The sequence below is a fragment of the Amblyomma mixtum genome, chromosome 2 (genome assembly GCF_055824585.1).
Source record: "Amblyomma mixtum isolate Tamu chromosome 2, ASM5582458v1, whole genome shotgun sequence".
NCBI lineage: Eukaryota > Metazoa > Arthropoda > Arachnida > Ixodida > Ixodidae > Amblyomma > Amblyomma mixtum.
In genome coordinates this window covers 280,443,349-280,463,205 of record NC_143013.1, presented here as the reverse complement: position 1 = coordinate 280,463,205, position 19,857 = coordinate 280,443,349, and positions in this window count along the sequence as shown.

The window sequence follows — 19,857 nt, the reverse complement described above, 5'->3', positions numbered from 1 at the left end:
AGAACGCTGTCTGGATAAAACCCACCCAGAAGGCACGTCATGTTACGCCAACGGCAGTTACTTCCACGCAGTATAAATATCACATTTCATTGATTGACGAATCGCAGTTGTATGATTTAGTTAGATGGGTCGTACGCAATGGACAATGAAAAAAAGGCCATATTCTGTAGAGTGTTAACGTGAAAGCTAACGAAAGCTAACGCAAGGCACAAAACTTACTCAAGCTCGCATGTCAGAGCGACAGAAGCTGCAAATATCCGGATCCCGGCGGTTCACAGTCGGTTAGATACAGGTGTTTGGAATCCACATCGTCTCCAGGCGACATAAGACAGAATTAAGTTTGACCTCATGCACTCCCTGCTACTCTACTTCACTGCCGTGTTCGAAAAATCGTGGCGAGTGGCAATTGGAACACCGCGTTCGCCTTACGTTAATGACGAACCACCCTCAATTTCTCCGCCCGTTGTCACGCCTGGGAAACGAGACAAATGATCACCACTTTCCATTGTGTAGACCCGACCGGCTTGCAGGTGACGCCCATCAGCCTCTCGTCTTTAGAAGATTAACGAAATCGCTACCAACACTGCCTGGTATACTAAATGAGTCCTTTATTACTAAACCGGCAGTTTATTCCCACAGTAGCCTGCCAGTTCTGTGTTGCAGTCTCGCAGGGCTGCCGTTGTGGTTCCAGATTATAGGAGGATTATAAAAGCGCCTTGAGGAAGCTCCGTTATCCAGAGCCGCACTCACAACTGCAGCAGAAGGCAGGCGCTGCTGCGTCCGCCCCACTTCTTGTTCGCAGCTTCGAGGCCACAGTCTCCGAAATCGATTTTATCGCCCCCAACATTGGAGGCTTTGTCCTCGCCAAAGGAATTCTGTTTGTGCGCATGCTATGGATTGAAATGTTCCCGTACTCGAGCTCCGCCTCGAAGTGAAACATGGTCGTAGATGTAACGTTGATTGCGCATCGTCCGCTGTTTATAAACGGAATAAATCCAGTTGAATTGTGTGACAAGGGCGCACTCGGGTCACGAAGCGCGCGCACGAGCTTTTGCCATACAAAAAAGGGCGTTCTTCTCGGGTCATAACTGAGGCTACGCACATATGAGGCGCCTCGTGAATTTGTTTAGTGGAGTATCCTGATTTGCGCGTGGCTTCACAGTGGGGGTCTATTTGAATAGTCTCCCACGGATGCTTCTATCGCTTCGCCCACTTTCGATATCGCACGATCGGCCGAGGGAGAGCGTTCGCTGGTCGTTACTTCGAAGTTGTGTATAAATTAACCTCTAGCGAGGTGGCTTGAGAAGGCTTCATTTAAGATTAAGATTAAGATCGCCGGACGGGGTCGGAGTATGAATCATTTCGAAGAGTGATTAGTTTGTTTTTCGAGTGTATTCCGCAGCGCGTTAAGCTTTGCCGGTAATATTTCACCGGCCAGTTTTCAGTGATTACGTGTCAGCGTCTAAATTTTGCAGAATGCTGGATTTTAAAGATTTTCGTAAACGATTTACAGTCAGCGCAAAATCCGTCCCGTGGAAGGTTTGCACTGTCAAAGCGACAATATCTGGCCGTCCAAATGCCTGTGCATTCTTCTGCTTAAGTGTATATTACCTTTAAAAGGTATATTCAGTGGTTCTCGCGTTGCTGCAATGAAGTCTGCATTTGTAACATGCTTAGGCGTATAACTGCGATGCTAGCGTGAAGCTTAGGCTATCTCGCGAAATTCTAATTTCTCAAATATTTCAAAAGTCGTGGCATAGAATCACAATAGAAAATAAAATTAACTTTACAGTAAACGTTTTCTTTTCGGTGTGTTTCATGATTTAATGAAGGAACAAGTTTGTCAGGACGTGCTTCCGGTTTTCAGCCACTTTACACTTCAAATGTGCGCATTGCTGGCAATTATCTCAATATGTGCACGGGTTATTTGTGGAAGGGGGGGGGGGGGAGGGGGAGATGGAGGAAAGGGACAGCGCTTTCTCCCCCGAATGCGACCCCCGACGACCAATCCGAAGAAAATCGTACTCTCCGGCCTACAAGCTCCCGTCTTTCCTTTCTCTTTTCCTTCCACCGTATATCGATGATAGATCTTCTATTTCGCCCTGGAGATTAATGAACTCGGCTTTCAGAAACGCGGAAACGGGGGCGGCGGACGGGCGCGCGAACCTTAATCGCTAACGCTTGCGCAGGAAGGAGAACCACGTGACGAGCATCGCCTTCGCGCGTGTGTTTCAGCCACAGCCGACATCAGCGGGGGGCATCCTATCCCACGCGCTCTACTGCCTCCGACCCCTGACTGCGCACTGCGCTGTTTGACCTCGATGTAGTAAGCATATGCTCCTAGTCTTAACGCCCGTGCTGCTATGCATTAGCTCCTCGTGCACGACGCCTGAGATAGTCGATATCTTTTTGGATTTTAGAACCATAGTTTTAGTAAGGGAATGAACACTGGAGGTGTTCCGTACCCGGAACAGTTTCCGCAGAGTCCACAGCAACGTCATAGTGGAGGCGCAAGCCTCGATTCTTTCACGTTGCCTTTGAAACACCGGTCGCGAAAACAAAAATCGCGTTTCTGGGATCCTTGTTTGCGTCGCGTAGGAGCGATAACGCGAGGAAAATGCAAGGCCGAACGGAGAGAAAATTGGCTGATAGTTAACGAACAATGCGCTTTCAGGTACACTGGCGTTTAGGGTCACTTGCAGATGGTCCACACAGATAAAAGCGTTATCTCCAAAAACCTCTTCAGCTCAACCAGGAACTGAATCGAACGCACGTGCGGGTGTATCTGTTATCGGTTGACATCGGCTATTAATATGTGAAGATAAAATGATGTCAGAATAAGATGCTGAAGCCAGATTTCTCTCGGTTTCCTCCGTAATTCAAACTGATGACGTAGCCACTAGCTGTTGGTAGAGAATACACGAGTCGTATTAAGCTCTGGTTAATCCATGATATATGCCGCTACGACTATATTCGCTAATCTTATCATTTGTTCGTCTGTGGTATCTATTACTGCTCCTATTTACGGTTGTTTTGTCGGTCAGGTTTCCTCACTGAAACCAAAATAGTATATTTGAAAGAAACCAAATCATTGCAGCCCTGCGGGGATTGAGGAAACAGAAATAAATGGTCGAGGAATTAATCATTGTGGTCAGTTGAAGAGATGAACTATGAATGGGCATGTCAAGTACTGTTGTTGAGGTTCTTATCACTACCGTTGCTATTTTCCCGTATATCATTCGCCAACGGAGTGGCGTCATTAAAAGCCTGTTATCCCTTTACATCAGATTTTAATGGGACTTGGGCACAATATGTTGGTCATATAAAGTGGTATAAAACCATCCGAGAGTATAATAAAATCAAATGCACGAAACAGTTCTTTTATTCACGAGTAACTATATTTTAAATATATACTTGATTGCAACACTTTCTGGCATAGTGAGTTCCCCCGCTTCTCTGGTGAATGATGCTATGTCTATCGTCCCTCGAACACAAAGGGAGCATTTAGACACAACCAACACGTAGTTGTCCGAGCCGGTTCCCAAGACAAGCATCATTCACCCGTCGACCACGCAGGTCGACGTCCACAAGGTCGCCCTCGCACTTAGAAGCGGCCTTTTCGGTTCCCCTCTTCAATCCCAGCGACTGTGGGCTCAGGCGTGAAAACACTACCTACTTGGCTGCACGCCGCCAATTCGATCCAGCCCATTGGCATCGGCTCACCGAGCGCAATTATTACCCCCTGCATCTCCGACACCAACATCCGCTCTTAACCTTCGTGCACACGTCGTGTCTCCATCCGTCTGCACCGGCTCTCCAATTCAGTTCGCCGCCGAAGACCACGTCCATCGGCCAACGGCGCGGTGGTAATTAGGCGAGCCTTCTCGTTCGACCTTACTGAGAAAATGAGAGGGTGCGAGAGAGACAGAAAGAGGGAGAGTCATGCAGAGATCGCTTGGTGGTCTTTCGTCTAGTCAGAAGGACAGGAGTGTCGGGCTTCCTGTAACGCGCAGCGTCTCTCACGTTTCACAGTGACGCCACACGACGTTCTCCGACGCTACCGCCGGCACAGTTTTAACGTAAGCGCCGCGCAAGCGCCCTTGCCGGGCATTCGCTAATAAAGGCACCCTCTCCATCTCGTCGCCTTAGTCGTTTGCCAGGTCGCGAAGTCGACTCACGTTCGGCTGGCGAGGATGTCGAACCGATTCTATGCGAGCGCGGTGCGGCGAAAGCCAAGCCACTTATCCTCATTTTGGAGGCAGCTCAAGTATGAACGTATATAAAAAATGAAAAGAACAAGAAGAAGAAAGGCCAGGAAGCGCACGGCATGCTTTCTCCGCGGCCGCGGTGAAACGGTGAATGACGCAGACGCCGACGACAACGTCGTAGCATTGTTCCTTTACTCTCCTCCATATCAGGGTACACCGCTTAGCGCGCGCGTTAGAGACTGGAAGACAATGGATGGGGCACAGTAGAAGAACGGCCTGGGAGCGGCAAGCGCTGTCCTCTGCTGGCGGTGCAGTCAAGCAACGAACGGCCTTGCTCGGAGCTCCGGATGCTCGGAACAACTGCGGATCCGCGCGCCTTACCACCACTCGTCTTGGGCCTGGCACTCTTGGGCAACGCCCCTGGCCGAAGGCTACGCGCTGCGTGCCTGGCTGGCGCACGCAGTAGCGGCGGCACCGTTGCCTTGTTTCACCCGCATACAATGAACGTGTGTGTACGTGAACAGAGTGCGTATACGTATGCTGAGACACGCTGAGAAGGGGAACCTATCCGCTGAAAAGCCGCCTGTGTGCCGTATGAAGTCTGTGGAACCATTAGGACCGTTATTCGAGCGAGGCTGTTTGAAAGCTATATTACGCGTTGAATGCACGCTGAATTAGTAGTCAACGGCTGTAAAAGGCTTCTTTCGGAGGATAAAAGAGCGTTAATCGTTAGAAGGAGTTGATCACTTTGTGGCACCGTTTCCGTTATAGTTGTACGCCAGTCTCCACACGTATAACTCGGATTAGTTAGCTAAAGCCCACACCCTTTCATAGGCCTATGCGTTGTTAGGAGACGTCGTGGCGTCACCACACACAAATTAATTTCAAGCGACAGGTTTCTGGTCCCCATATCATCGCGTGCGTTAATAACAAGCTTATTGGCTTCTGTCCCTGACGACCACGTCAATCGCGCAAAACCCAAAAAGAAAAATAACGTGTTCCACAAATAAACGGTTTTAGCGCCCTATGAAGACACACCGCGTCACGGCAGGACATCGCGAAAACTTCTTGCTGGGCTTTTGGGTTCATATCGAAATAAATTGGGTTTGAAGCCCTCTTTAATCCAACAATCTCTAGCATTGACCCCGTGCTCTCTTCGTTACGCCCTCCAAACATGCATCTGGAGCAGCGCAAAGACGCCTGGATAACCTCTCTCGTGCACCTCCTCTCCGGCCGCACTACGTCAGCGCCCTCCCGCTCGCTTCGACGTCAAGCCCGCCATTTCACTTTGCAAGACGGTCTTCTTTATCGCCGGAATTACATGCCGGAATTACATGCCCGATGGTCGAAAATGGCTGCTTGTCATACCCCGCACCTCCACCACTTCTAATGGGTTTTTCGGGTACAACGCACAAAGCACAGCTCGACACAAAGCACAAAGCGCGGAACGGCGTTCACCGACAGGCACTGGTTCCAACGGCACGAAAAGGGAGCGCGCGCTCGCCGAGAGCAGTCCGGCTGCCGCGCGGGCACTTCTTCTTCATCACACAATATATGAACCAAGAAGCCTTGGCAGAAGTTTTCTCTCGTTAGTTTTGCCGCATTTCTTTCGCGTTCCATTAAAGCGGAGCAAAAAAAACGCTGGCGGAAAAGCTCTAATGCATGTTCTGCACTACATTAGCAGAGCACGTGTGCTGTAGCGATTGCAGAGACTTTCTCGATGCAGTAAAACAGGCCAAGGCATCCATTGTGCATGCAGTGCAAGTCCCCTCGCTCCGATCAGATGCACACATCGCAGCGTCGAGGAAAATGAGCGGCTGAAGCAAGAAAACCAGATGCGTGAAAGGGGAGAGCGAGAGAGAGGGAAGATGAAAGAGAAAGAACCAGACGCAGAATCCGGGATCCTTCGAGACGTTTAGCGGTAGGTCGCCTCCGCACGACTGCTGAAATATCTCAGCTCTCACACGCGCTCGTCTGCAGGCCTTACTCGCTTTTATAGCCCTCATCACCGTTGCGGTTGGCTAATCGTCTTGGGTGTCTCCCACTGCACTTTCTCACTTCTACGTGCATCTCGGTGAAACTTAGTTGAGTGAGCTTCGTATTGTTGAGAGTGCTTCCGCAGCTGGAACAGTCAGCTACGCGTCGTCTCAGAGCAGTAGTAACAGCTCTAGACCACCGAATGCCACTGTTGCCGATACGTGCGGCCTTGACAAAAACTGAAATGCGTTCTCATTGCTCATTCAGGCTGTGCTCGTTAGCTCTCATTTCCACCATATAGTGGCAACGTTCGTGTGACGAGTGTATACCAGTAACCCGACTGCAAGAATTTAAACTATTGCTAAATTATTGGTGCCACAGGCGAAAAATCTACGAAGCACGTCACCAGCGCCCTGCTATAATTTAGCAGTACAGTTATCTGGGCGAGTTGGTAAAGATTCTTAGTGTCAAGCAGCCCAGATGACGGAAGACTAGAAAAATGAGTTGGCAGGGCGGACACTCTTAAAGTGTTTTCAGCTAAGGCTTTATTCGCAAAGTATTGCGTTTAAATAGGCAAAAACACAGAAGATAAAAGGGATGACATCATGACATATGTGATCTTAAAAACAAAAATAAAGAGAAAATTCGCGGTCATCAAGAAGCATCCAGAAAAGCGAGTTCTTCATCTGACAAATCTATTCGAGGGTTTACTCATGAAATGTTCCTTTTCGATATGGAATACTTCTATCACTTTTCCAGTGTTCTGATATTTGTGGGAATAAGACACTTGTGCGCGGTGAAACAATCGAGTGCGCTCGTTCTTGCGTCCTTGACCCATCACCACCAGATATGATTTCCTATTGCCGTTTCATATGTTGTTTTTACGCTTTCGCGGGTGCGTCTTTAAGAATTGTCCAGAATCATCGGGCGGACTAGGAGAGGCTTTGACAAGGACCTGCGAGCTAGATCACAAAAGCAACATATCAAACGGCAATGGGAAATCATATCTTGTGGCTCAATGTCAAAGATACAAGGGCGAGTACAATGGATTGGCGCCTTTTACCCACAAAGATCAGAGCACTGGAGAAGTGATTGAATTCTTCCATATCGCAAAGGAACATCAGAATTGCATCAGTAAACACTCGACAGGTTTGCCTGACAAAGAGGTCACTTGTTTCTATGCGCTTCTTGATCGCTCCGCATTTTTTTTATTGTTATTTTATCCGCCATGCCTTGTATCTTTGTTTTTTCCTATCTAAACGCAAGGTTTTGCGAATAAAGCCTCACTTGAGAGTCAGCGCCTGCCCTTAGTAGTCTTTTTTTCTTGTCTTTCCTCCTCTATGCTCGCCTCTAAAAAGAAAGCGACTTCTACCATTACTGATAGTAATGAAACTGTTATCGCATCTGTGATCGCAGCTATTACGACTAGTATACTCCTACTGCTACCGACTCGCTTCTACTACTTCCACTACCACTGCGACTGCTTACTTTGCGATATTATTGTTTTTGGCACTACCGAAGGAAATGAACCAATTTATGAAATAGCCCCCCCCCCCCCCCCCCCTCTCCCTACCCCCAGCGAGTAGTTTTCCATAGGAAAATCACACAAGAAACATTTCTTTCTTCCACTTAAGAAAGTTCAAGGAATGATTCTTGCAAACGATTTGCGGGAGCAGCCTTTCTCCATCAGTGGTTTACGACCGCGATGACAATGATATTCTTACTGCACAATGAACTCTGATTTGGGTATGTTTTTTCACTCTTTATCATTGAGTATGCGATTGCTAACTGATCTACAATGTTACGTTGGCGCCTAGTTCCTTCATCATATCTTTATCTTTGACAGAGCTCGCTTCTATAAAAAACACCATAGTTTTTTTTTTATACCGTCATAGTGACGCGTACTGTCGACACATTTCAGGTTTAGTTATTACGATGGATGCTCAGCATGTTCTGCTGCGTGGGTTGCAACTTCTCTGTTCGGGGATGAAAATGAAAGGTATTGCATACAAGTGTTGCGTACTAATTAAAGTTTAGGATGTTCCATTTCCCCTGAGTAGAGTACATTTCGATGTAACCCGCACCAGTGGAAACGCAGTTCTTCCACTTGTGCACTGTAGTCCCTGCATGGCATCATAGATGAATAAGGGCGGCTGGTGACGTCATTGACGGCACACTACTTTGGTGGCCTCTTCGTTGGACGCGGAGTGTGTGTCCTTCAGATGAAGGGAAATAGAGAAAGTGCAATTGCGCGTAGTTTGGGCTGTAAGGTTGGCGAAAGCAATTGCATTTCTCAAATTGAAAAAAAAATTCCTGAAACAGTTGAAAGAAATGCGACATTGCTTTCAATTGTGTCACTTCAGTGGCAGTGGCAATTGTGCCAGTCCAGGAAAGAAAACTTATTGGGCATTGCTTGTGCTCATGTAGACCTTCGGCACGTTGATAATCAAAAGCAGTGCGGTGTCATTACCAAGTAGCTATAGTAAAAAGAAAGTGCAGAGTGATCAGTGCTACGTTTGCCATTCGTTTTTGCCGTTTCTTGGCTTTGTACCTGTGACATTCTTTCTCTTCAAGCTCATTGCTGCAGGAGCACCTAACGGATTTTGTTTCTTGTGTCTGTAATGCATAGTTTCCACTCCTTTTTTGCCCTTTTCCTTGAGCCTGTATTCGTGTTTTTTGTGTTTCCAACGTGACGATGGTGATTATTACCATGATAAAAATAAAAGCGCGCAAACATGCGTGCCGTTCAAAGATCACAGCTTGTTACCTACTCGGATACCGTAGCCAACACCCTCGCCTGTCTTTGACGTAGCATCGCGATAGAAATCCCACATACTCCAGAATGATAAGACGGGGAAAAATATCAATGCACAAGCACGTGCTCCTTGTTTACTTGTGTACTTCAACCACATATCCTTGACGTGTCCCTCGTGGATCTGGCGTACCACATCTAGACGAAGGAAGATTTGTCGAAAAAAAAATATAAATGCGAAACTACACATAGATAACAAAATCAAGGGTAGGGTTAGGGGAATATGAAAAAGAAAAATAAGACCCTTGTTTCTGCTTGTGTTAGATTTTTTTTTTCGCTTGTGTGGCAAGGGAGGATGAGACTATGTGTTTTCACCGGCACTCGGTAAAACGTCCTTCAGATTCAACAACCTTCCTTCTTTTCTTTGCCTACCCCTCCCCCTCCTCCTTTATTCCTCCTCGTTCTGTGACACACCGACGCCCAACGAGATTCGCCCCCATTCTTCGTGGTCGCTTATCAGACCCAAACCTCTTCGCCAAAAGCGCTCGCTCTGCTTTCTGCTGGTTGCTGCTGCTACAGATTCCCGTCCTTCTTGGGATAACAAAAAAGCAAAACACTCCGAGCAAAAAAAGACGCTCGGAGCTCGTACAAAACCAGGCTGCCACGAAGGCGAAATCCTTCGCGCTAAGAAGGCGGACCTATCCGATCTTCCGCGTCTCTGCACAGGAAGGACACCGCCTGGCTGCAGATGAGGCGCCGCGATGCCTCCCTTTCCTTGGCTCACACGGAATCCCGCGCTTTCTCGGTCGCCGCCTCGCTATGGAAAGCGCGCCAAAAAGAGACAATCCGGCACCACTCGCGTTAACCGCGTTTGTGCGCGACCACACCTGGCAGCACCGGTTGGCCCCCGTTGGATTGCTTTTATGTTCTCCCATTAAACCGTGCGCTGTTACTCAATAGGACTTCCGGAGGTTCCGCTGGCAGCAGTGTTGCGGGAACTCGAAGAAGACAAGGGAGGAAGATTTCAAGACACGTATATTCTCTTGTTTTCTTCCTTAGAGGTCCCAGGAAGAGAACGAAGTCGTTGCTGTCCTTTATCCAGGTAGAGGCAGAAAAATAAAGGCAGGATCACGATTTTTAAGTTCTGCGGCCACGTACGTACCTGCGGCATAGGCTGCTTTCATTGTTTCAGTTCCGTATTGGATGCTGAATCACGTAGGTTTTACTCTCTCTGGCTCAAAGGAAACTGGTTGTTAGAGGAGGCATTTTTCAGCTCATTTAAAGAGGCAACGCAGACGATAGAAGTGCCGGTGCAAGGGCCCAGGACCTACTACACAGGACCCATTACCCAGTACCCAGGACCCGGTGTTAATCCAGTGTATCCCACTGGAGTCCTGGACAAAGCACCTCACCTGCCGGAACAGGCGACTATATCAATTTTCAGCAAAAGTTTAGTCACTATCTGGTGCGTGTTGCCGCTTTAGTACGCTGAAAAATGACTTTTCTCTTTAACTACAACCAATTAGCCCAGCTCTCTGCTTTTAAAACTTCTCAGTATTTTTCGTTGATTTTGTTCATACTTAAATATTCTAAGGCCATTCACATCAGCGTGGCGTTCCTTATTTGTTCGATCGCCCGACTTTCATGTATCTGCGTGTGATTCTTGTCACCTACGATAACTTCGACGGCGGAGCCGGCGAGCAGGCGGCTCGCCCGTCGCCTTGGCTTTACGCTTTCTTTTCCGTGCAAGTCTTTGTTAAAAAAACAAAAACAAACAATACGGAATCACTCCTCCTATGTTTAACAGGCAAGAATTCGAACGTTGTGGCGGTCGCGCCATTTTTAGTTTTTTCGCCCTCTATAATTCACGTTCACTGAAGAAAAACGCCGCTTCGTTCGCCGTTCATGAGACGCCGCTTGGCGGAGCCCTGCCAAAGTATGCATTCATTACGACGAACCTTCTGAGGTTCCCTGCATAAAAAAGAAGACGAAAGGGGAAGCTTGGAGGGTTTAAAGATTTATGGATAAAACCACTCGGAGGAACATTGCCTTGAACAAGAAAAGCACCGGCGCCATCGATAAGAAGAAAGCAGCCAATGGGCGTGGTGGTCTTGTAGACGCCACTCCCGCTCTTCGAATCCCACGGTGCTGAATCGCAATGCCGCGTTATAGTTTATAAGCAAGAAAGCTCGCCTCTGTCGGGTGTGCGTGCAGGCAGCTAACCTTGCCAACGCATTATGTGCAGGGAAAACATGGGCCTTAGAACCGCCCGCACCAGGATCTCTTCGGGCGAGGCGCTCGTACAGCGATACCGTCGGCTTCATGGAAAGAAGAGAGGCTTTATTCCGTCGAGTGCAGCCTTCGATTAGCTCGCTCTAACGGGAAAGAGCGCCCTGCTCTACCCTTCAACGGCCTTCAGAGAGCAGCGTTGGGTCCTTGATTGTCTTCTTTTTGTTTTCAAAGTGCCCGGGATAGTTCCCCTGGCACTTCTTTCTATACCTGTTGCATTTGGTTTGGAACGTCCGTTGAGTCTAGGACGTAATTTTGGTTCTAATTGGTGTCTTGTTATTAGCGTCAACAGACTTCGCTTGTGCGCGTTCGAGCATAGCCGTACCGATAACGCGTAAAAATAGCTCGGGCGACGTTTTGCTGTCAAGCTAGTACGTTTCCCGAGCGGACGCGTTTGCTTCTTGGCTCTGACGTATGTTGGGCAGGCCGGGGAAAGCCGGAGTAATGGAGTTGTCTTCTTCGGTTGACCTCGAGTAGATTTCATCGCTCTTATCTCACCGGTGAATGTAACATCGCTCGGACTGCCCCGCCCCAGTTTTCTGAGGACACGTCTCGATTGAGATATGTAATGTAGATGATAGCGAAGGTATCCACCTTTTTATTCGACCTCTAATAAACGTTCGAGGCGCGAACACTTCATTCTGTCCCGGATACTGCACATTCTTTATCGTACTTTGCACCATTGCTCGCAACAGGTGTGCATTACATGCAATATGAATGCAAGGCGCAGAAAATCTGCTACAGGATGTCCTCCTGTAACTGTGTGATAGAATGTGCATGACCTACATAAATTAGGCGCCCTGTAGATGTTGAAATTAGTGGAGAAAATTGGTGATAAGGGTTGGTTGACTTCCTTTGTTTGTTTGTTTTTTTGTTTTAATGGTTGTTACAGACTGAGCGGTAGCTCCGCACAACATGTGCCTACGTGAAAATGTCGTAATGTGGCGTCCAAACTTCAGAATTTAAACGAAATTTCGAATTAGAGCCCGACTAATACGATTTACTTGCTTGTTTCTTATAGCATTCATTCAGTTCTGGCCAGCTCCCTTACGTCACAGAATCAAAATATGCCACATAGAAATGTATGGCTAAGCGAAATTCTAGAAGCATTTAGTACAATCATACACGTAGCAGTAGCGTGGCAGAGAAAAATAAACCCCCTTTTACTGACTGCCTTGTCCAAGCATGAGATGCGGTTACTACGCATGCGACTGGCCGTTAAAGAGGCTCACGTCTTCGATTAGCGAACTAGTCAGCCCAGATGCATTGACTGCAGGTACCCACTTTTCTCCATCCACTACAAAAAGTTCGAAGAGCAGACACTCAATTTTGCGACCGATACCGCAGGTCTGTTATCATACTCCTCAGGATTGTGCGCAATATGTGAGCATTGCGCGCAATATGAGTGCAATATACTGCGGCAAAGACCCTCTTGACTGCAGCAGCGACCAATAGTATAGCGTTAGCGTGATAGCGGACCTAAGGGAAATTACGTTAGCGTGCCGCAAGCAACCTATCCCCACAGACAGTTTTAGTGTTGCGTTTTGAAAACGTTAAACGCCATCTGCTTGACATGGATGCCAACGGTCCTTCTAAAATGGCCGACATTGGCGCTAACTTGCCAGAGTATAATATTTCCGAGTTTTTTAAACGAATTATTAGTGCAGCGTTCATTTTCGTCTGCAAAATGACCCCGAAATTGAAATAAAATGAAATAAAAACGTAAAATAGTGGCGCCATCTAGTAAAGGCAATGTTAACTACAAGCCGTGGGAGCAAGAATATTTGCTATCACATGACGTCTAATGTTCAAAAACTTGACGAAAATTTAATATAAACTCTATTTACATAATTCAAGTCCATAAAACACCGCGAAAAACCTCCAAATCTATTTTTGTCTCGTTCCAGACGTTTGTGCTAGGTTTCTGCTGCGTTTCGCGCCGTTGCAGACGGTAGCAGTGCAGCTTGAGGTTCCATTAGGCTTGCGCGCTCCAGAATCGAGAGCGTATCTCAAAAACAGGGCTGAATTGCAGCTTAAACTTTATCGTCGAAGCAAGGTAAGTCATAGCGAAAAGCAACAACACCAGTAGTTGCCGGTAAACATGCCGACCGGAATCGCAAGAGCTGCTGAATCGGCTGAAGCGGGCGGCTGTCGCTTGAAAGGACGCCGCCATGTTTCCACGCTAAGGGCGCAAAAGCTGCAACTGCCGCAACGCTAAATTCTTAAAATTGCGTGCGTACGCTAACGCTATTTCCCCGTTAGCGTTCTGCGCATGCGTACTCTGGACCCGCTATTCCGCTATGCACGCAGTTACGCAAAGCCCGCAATACTAAAACTCTCTAATGTTCCGCCACTTAAAGGGGAGGATAGATAGAGGTTGGACCGTATCTATTGAGTTCCGCGTTCAAATCACAGAAGCATCACTCACGGCGGAGCGCTGTAAGCTAAAAAAGACAAAAAAAAAACACTGCAGGTGTCGCCATCCCGGGCTGATTTCGTATCTTAAATGCATGCGTCTACATCAATTTTTTTTCTCGGATCACAGAGGCTACGCTACGGAACCATTCACTTTAAAGCGGTGGCAGTACGTCCTTTTCAGTGTAGACGTCACGAGTTTGAATCGACCGGCGGAAATATTTTTAAATTCAATTTTATCTCCTATAAATGCGCCTTTTGCTGCCGGTCTAAGGTCAGCATAGCCAGGAACAGCCAGAGAATCGATGTTTACTGATAAAAGTAATTAGATGGAGTTTTCCTCAGTGACACTTTAAAATAATGCCCTAGTATCGTTTATTTGTCTCACTTAACATTATTCGTCGAAATTTTAGGAGCGCGTCATGTATAAAGAACAGTTATACGCATACTATATGCAATAGTGCGGCCTGTCACATGCGCGCTCCGCCTGGGATGTTCACACCAAGCGCTATAGTTACAAACTTGAGCGACCCCCAAACGCATGCGGCGGTTCACGCCTGGCGTTTTTAATTTTCTTCGCAGCTCCTCCGCCATAGGACAGAACATGGAATGGCCCATGCTAACAAAGCGTAGGAAATGTATTAGACTCTCCCTGTTTTATAACTTATGTAATTGCTGAAATTACATTAATAAAAGCTAGTACATAAAAGATCCATATTACGATTTTCCCCTCACGGACAATTCATTAAATGTGCGAGACTACAACTGCATAAAAGAGTTAAGTATGCATTTCTCTCCTGAACCATACAAAAATGAAATACCTTGCCTGCTGACATTGTTACTAACCCAACTGCACTTTTATTTCTGGCTTTCGGAGTTTTTTGTGGTCATAATTGTGTGTTTCTTTAGTTGCGTTCCTTACTTGCTGACAAGCTGTTCTTCTTTGTTTCGGTTTTGTTGCTGTTTATATCCCTATGTACACATCCATACTCTCTGAATTGATGATTTCTATCATGTTTCTACTGATGTACTTGCTTTTCTCATATGTATAACTGCCGCCGCGGTGGCTCTGTGTATATGGTGCTCGGCTGCTGACCCGAAAGACACGGGTTCGATCCCGGCCGCGGCGGTTGACTTTCTTTGGAGAAATTCTAGAGGCCCGTGTACTGTGCGATGTCAGTGCACGTTAAAGAACCCCAGGTGGTCGAAATTTCCGGAGCCCTCCACTACGGCGTCTCTCATAGCCTTAGTCGCTTTGGGACGTTAAACCCCATAAACCAAACCAAACCATCATATGTATAACTCCCTCTACAGTAATGGCTAATTATGGGCGCTTTAAGTACCGTAATAATAAATAAATATGATAGAACCGTCTTGTCTGCAGCAAAGACAAAACGGTTCGCCTGAACATGATAACGCGGGGCGACTCGGTTTGAATTCAAGATATGCGACACTTCATCCGCGCAATCAGAGCAGTGCTTCAAGGCAAAAGAGAAAGGATGTCACGCCTGAAGCGATGTGTCTTCTTTACCTCTCGTTTCTTCCAGCTTTAATTGCGTCCGGCGGAGCTAGTTCGTATTGTTTCGCTAGAACTCGACGGCAGTGCACCTGTCGTTATGCAGATCAATTATGTCCCCCCCCCCCCCCCCCTCCTAATTACCCTGCACACAAGGACGAAGTAGCAAGCCGGTGTGCTCACCTCGTTCATTTCTTCGTTCTCAGTTCCTCCCTTGTTCGATGAATAATCGCACCAAGGCGGACACGCTTTCCGCTAAGACTAAGCCAAGCCATTGCGGCCGATTTTGCGCTCTCGTGCGTAGCACGGACGGGTCTTGTCGTGCGTGAATCGTCGCAGCTCTCGGGACAAAGGACCCGTCTTTGTGGGAAGCTAACCTCTGACTTCTGGCCTCTGACCTCCCCTGGCGCCGCCTTCCCCATTGTCCAAAGCGTCCTGGACAGGTACAGTTCGCGGTGGCGCTCACTACGGACTCTCTGCGTGCTCACGTTCATGAGAGTGTGGGCGAGGTAGAGAGAGAGAGAGTGTATATACGTGTTGCATGAAGGGGAGAGTTGGGGAAAGCAGTTAAGTCGAGCGCAGTTTACCCGTTATCCGAGGCCTAATGTTTAGGACACGCCGCTGTCCCGTGAGGTTTGCGTGTGTAGTGAAGCTGCTGTGGCGCGCTGAGACGATTTGCATGTCCTCTCTAACCCTGATGCTCTCCGGGCCATTTTCGTGTCTCTCTTCCGATTATCCACCTCTATACTCTCCACCCACCTGATCCGATCTGACTCGAGCATACGGATAGACGTAACAGTGGCGTCACGCGACCAGCGTTCGGTGACCTCTTCCGTGACTGGACGACGACAAATTTCCGCATTGGCTGGTGGTCGGGCGGGGTAGTTCTCTTTTCCTTGCAGACTTTTGTTTTCAACCGGCCGTGATGTTCCGTTTTCTTTTTTTGCCAACCCGCCCAGGTTTCCGTATAGCAGCGCGGAACTAGCCTCCCGTTGTCTCAGTAAGACCATTTCCTTTAGGCCTAGTCCTGACGTCGTCGTCTGTTTCTGTTCATCTTTAGAAAAAAAGGAAAAAAAAACGAACGAACGGCGTGCAGCAAGGAAATAAAGAGAAGCTCCAGGCTGAACAATGCGCGGGAAAACGTTCAAAGGCTATGTTTCCGCGTGCACAATCGGCACAAATCTGTGCTTGTATGAAGGTCGCGCACCGGATTCATGGATGGCAGTGTGCAGTGCGTGAGAAAAATAGGTGAGCTTTATTTTAAAGTACAAGTACGCGGATCTCTGCGTGAAGCTTTGCGCGCGGGCAGCAGCAATAACGCTGTTTTATCTGGCTGTTTTGCTCGGTTGTCAGTACTTTCTCTCCTTGTACACTGGTGCCTTCAACGCTCAAGAGCAGCTTTGTGCACGTCTTGTTTTAATCCGCTTTGTATACTGCGGAAAGAACGTCATAACAGTGCCGCAATGAGTGTCACCAGCATCGTCATCAGCCTGACTGCGCCCACTGTAGGGCAAAGGCCTCTCCCATGTTTCTCCCATTAGCCCTGCTCTTTGCCAGTTGTGGCAACCGTATCCCGGCGAACTTAATTTCATCCGCCCACATAACTTCCGCCGCCCCCTACTACGTTTGCCTTCTCTCGGAATCCACTTCGTTACCCTAAGGGACCATGGTTATTTTGCCTTCGCATTACATACCCTGCCCAAGACCATTTCTTCCTTTTGATATCGACTACAATGCCATTAACCGACGTTTGTTTCTTGACCAACTCTGCCCTCTTCCTGCCAATGCTAAACCTATCATTTTTCTCTAAATAGCTCGCTGCGTTGTCCTTAAATTAAGCTGAACCCTTTTCGTTAGCTTCCAATTTTCTGCCCCATAGGCGACTACCGGTAAGATACAGCTGTTGTATACCTTTCCTTTGAAGGAACCACAAAGAGTATGACTCTGGACCTAGCATGTGAAGATTCATGACAAATGCAGTGCCTCGCGAAGCTTGCTGTGCATTTCATCCGCAGGTTGCTTTCAAGGAACAAGCAGACAAGGTCGTTTCATCTCATCCTGTTAGATCGCCAGGCTTTCATATATATATGCAATATATATGAAATAGCATTGTTGGAGCCTTACTCTCAATGGTCTCTCTACGATAGACTAAAAAGGAAGTTAACCCGGCACCGTTACAGTACATTTTCATCGATACACCTCAAGCTTACATCATCTTCATCCACTTTTATCTCCAGTTTTTCATATCACTCCGTATAAGTCGATAAGCCCGCTTGCCATTCTTTGATGCTTGTGAGTGTTTCTCGCTTTACTGCCCGCTATCTGTACTTCGGCGATCAGAGGTGAGGCCGTATTACAGCGGTTCCGGATTCTAGTTCACGCTGCCGATAACGCCATGCTTCTTGCTGAAGCTAAAGGCGAAGCCGCACGCCGCGAACAACCGAAGCAATCTTCTTGCGCCGATCCCTCTTCTCCTATGCCAAGTAACAACAGCGAAAAATCGTGCATTTTGATTCACCAAAGCCTCGAGCGTGTTGTCTCGAGATGTCCTTGCAGCTTTTCGTTTCCTGTGGTTCAAAGATATAATGCAGTGATCGGAGCGATGACGGAGAATAGAGCTTCGTGTACTTCCTGCAAGGTCAAGATGGCGGGCTACCTGTTGGTTAGTGCACGTTAAGCCAACAATATATTTTGACTTGGTTTGGAAGCCTTCGTCAAAGACAGGCTGATTGCAGCAGCTGCTGGCATTACGCTCGCGCACTTTCCTTGGCTTTGTACGACTGAGTGCAAAACTTGGCAGTGTTGCGTATCCATCGTTTTCAGGCACTGTGCACGGCGTCCTTTACTGCATGCCATTCTTGGCCTTCAGTCTTCGAAAGTCACTGTTGTTTACTTTCGTAACTGTGCGCTAAGTATTTGGTGCTTACGTAATTTTCATTATGACTTGGAGGAGTTTAAGTCTTGGAGAAGCTAAAACAACAACTGCGCAGTCGTCGAGGTAGAATCCGGATTCGTACTTTCTGTGGGGATTACAAACGTTATTTCTTTAGCTCTTTTTATGAGCTGTCGTAGCTTTGATGCGTTTTTTTTTTTAAGTGGAGAATAAAAGGGCGCCATAAATGACCATCTTTCCACTGTTTTGCTATAAGCTAATAGCAAAGGAACAGCGAGGGAAAAAAAAGTCACTCAAAGAGAAAGCGCCCGCACTTGAATCAGCATTACGATGTCAGAAAGATCTTTTGTTCAGCTAATTGGTGCATAGCATAGAATGTGATAGCCAACACGAAAGCGAAAACCAAGGCACACTAGGCACGAGGTTGCCTTCCTTTGATGGCGCTTTGTTTTTCTTTTCATGGCTGCCACATTCTTTCATATGACTTCAAGCGTCCGCTTCAAGATGCTTTTTTGTTTTTATTTTCTTACTTTTATTTCATCCCAGGCAGGTCGATGTCGCTCTCATCTTTTAGTCTTTCGGATGGTGAAAGTAGGCAAGTAAAAATAGCACGAACTGATGAAATCGTTCGGGAGCGTGACTCTCCTGCTCTCTGAGTACTCTAGCTGAGGGGTCAGCGTTTTTGTTTTTCTTGGGTCAGTCGGGCAGCCTGCCAAGGTCACTCACGCGTTCGCTTAAGAGCGAACAAAAGGGCCATTGTTGACCAACCAGGCCCCACTCACGCTGCCCTCTGAATCTAGAAGGGAACACCAGAGCTGACAGCTGCACCCCATTCATCATTTTACTTTGCCCTCCAGTAATTGCTACGCTTCTGACAGTTCGCACACATGAACTGAAAGAAGTTTACTCTTTGTGTATACTTGTTTTAATGTCTGTCAGGTTGGCGCCTGTGCAAGTCAGCTGTAAACGGAACAGAGTTAGGAGGTCGGAAGTGAGCTTAAGTGGCACCTTGCGGAATGCACAGCTGGCAACTGTGCCTTTGTAGGATGTTTTTGGCTTCACATTTAAGCACCAGCATATTACACCTCCGATTATGAATGAATACCTTGAAACGCAGAGCAGTTGACAAATCACGATTTCGACTCGTGTGGTACACATACCTGCACATTTCTATTCGTAAAGTAAGCACCCGCAAGCACAAACACAAAACTCTCTCTCTGTGCCCCTGTCCTTCGAAGCCGAGGGGAACTTTGAAGGCATTCATCGACCATAGTTGTAATCTGTTCAAACTCTGATCCAGGGTGGACCGAACCCCATTTGGGATCTGTAGACACTGTGTCGCTCGGCACACAGACAGCAAACAGGTGTTTCTAAAGTCGTGCAGAAGGAACCGGACGTGGTACGACCGTCACATGACGTTCAGGTTCTCGGTTTAGAACTGCGACGTGTAATCCTTCGCGTGCACAGTCTGAACTTGTTCGTCGGAATATAATGAAAACCACTGGATTAAGAGAAACAGCCCACTCACAGACACGTCAGAGTAATCAACAGGGCGTTGTACCTGGTTACAAGGCATAAAATTTCGATACGGTTCCGTGGGCAAAAAGCTGAGCCGTAATGAAAATTCGTGTATTTATAGTCTTTAGTAAATAAAGAAAAGGCAGGTGTTGGTGAAGAATTGTGCTGTACGTGTTTCTCTTATATCCCGAATTAGGCGCAGCAAGCGGGAACGAAACAAAAAATGGTTTGCAAATGCCGGAAGTCATTTTGTAAAACCCTGTGTGCACATAAAAGGCGCATTCATCAC